The sequence below is a fragment of the Leishmania donovani genome, chromosome 29, assembly GCF_000227135.1.
Source record: "Leishmania donovani BPK282A1 complete genome, chromosome 29".
In the NCBI taxonomy this organism is placed as follows: Eukaryota; Euglenozoa; class Kinetoplastea; order Trypanosomatida; family Trypanosomatidae; genus Leishmania; species Leishmania donovani.
Window position 1 is genome coordinate 350,560 of NC_018256.1, and position 1,600 is coordinate 352,159.

Below are 1,600 nucleotides of genomic sequence, written 5' to 3' on the forward strand. Positions count from 1 at the left end.
CAACGCGCGGCGTTGGCCAACACGTTTCAGAAGCCGTCGAAGTAGCTACCGTTCGGCTTGCGAAGCTCGAGGCGGTGTGCTCTCACGAATGGCGCCCGTCAAGGGGTCTTCACCGTTCTTTGTGCATGGTGCGGGTGGACCAAAAGCTGCTCTACGACGCCGCCGTGCGGCGAGGTGGCGCCGGAAAAGGCGGCATGACCCTCCTTCGCCCTCGCGCCAAAGCGGCCGCACCCGCCCACACCCCCGCACACTGACGCGAGCGGGCTACCCTGCGCACTTGGCGCGGGAGGTGTACACACCGGGCCGCGGCGTTGCCACAGGGGTTCGGCAGCCCTCGTGCGGGCATGCAGGCGCCGGCCCTTTTGGAGCTTCGCACGCACACGGCATCTTTCGTCGGCAGCGGTCGTGCTGAGCGGGCTGCCCCCGTCGGGCGTCTGAGGCTGGTACCCTGTGCCCCTTTCAGGGCGACAAGCCGTGACCTTTTCGCGCTCAGGCAGATGCTTGCCCGCGGCCTCTCCCTCAGCACACCCACGCCTGGGAAAGGCGGGCGGATGTAGGGGAGGGGACAAAAGGCCCCTGCCGCTGCAGACGCATAGCGGCGTCCCGGCTGTTGCGGCGCGTGCGGGCAGGCCATCCACACACGCCCCCACCCCCGGCGATATCGACGGAAATGGAAGATGATGGGGGCCATCCCCCGACAACGACGTCGCCCGGAAACATGCCCTGAAGCGCCGAGATGCGGGCGCTGCCGTGCGCGGCTGGCGTGGTGCATCGCACCAAAACAAAGCGCGCGGGCGTGAGAAGCGCACGGCGGACGGCCGGAAAAGGCGCGAGCGTCTTTGCGCCAGTCAACCTCAAAGTGCGTGCGTGCGAGGCGTGCGGCGCCCTCTGCGTCCGGCCGGGTGGGCCGATGTGGCGCAGACGCCGGAAGCATGACGAGGACACCCCGGGCCGCACCGTCGGGTGCCCCAGCCTCCAGTGCGGGGGGTCCCCGCGCCATGTTGTGGGGTGCCGCGGCTCGGGGCGGCTCGGGGGGGGGTGCTGTGGGCGGGCTCCCTCCCCGCGCATGCCGGGCACATGCGCCTTGGCCACCCCTCGCCGACCGCCCGGCGGACGCGATTGCTTTCGTTCTCGAGCAGAACCCTGAATGCGACCCGCTGGGATCAGAGCATGCGGCGGCGCCAGGTTCGTGCGGCGCCAATCGCGCAGCGCGTGTCCCGGCAAGGGGCGGGGCAGGACAGGAAAGGCCGGGTGGACGCATGACCCGCACAGAGGGGCAGACGGCGTGTCCTAGGCGACAAGGCTTTAGCCGCGGCAAAAGAGAGGCAGACGAGCCGTGGTTGTGTATGACTGTGTCAGGTGTATTGTTGTGAAGGGTACTCGGGAAGAAGGCCTCGAGACGTCTTAGTGGGGATTGGAAAATTGCTATATATTTTTTGCGCTTTTGAGAATTAGTGGTTTCAGAAGTGGGCGCTTATAAAGAACAATATTTTTTGTTTGAAGAGTAATCAAAGGCGGATAGTGAGAAGAAGGGAGTGGCATTTTTGTCCCTGTGAGGATCTGTTTCACAGGCCTCCGTTGCGGTTCAAGAAGAGTGTGG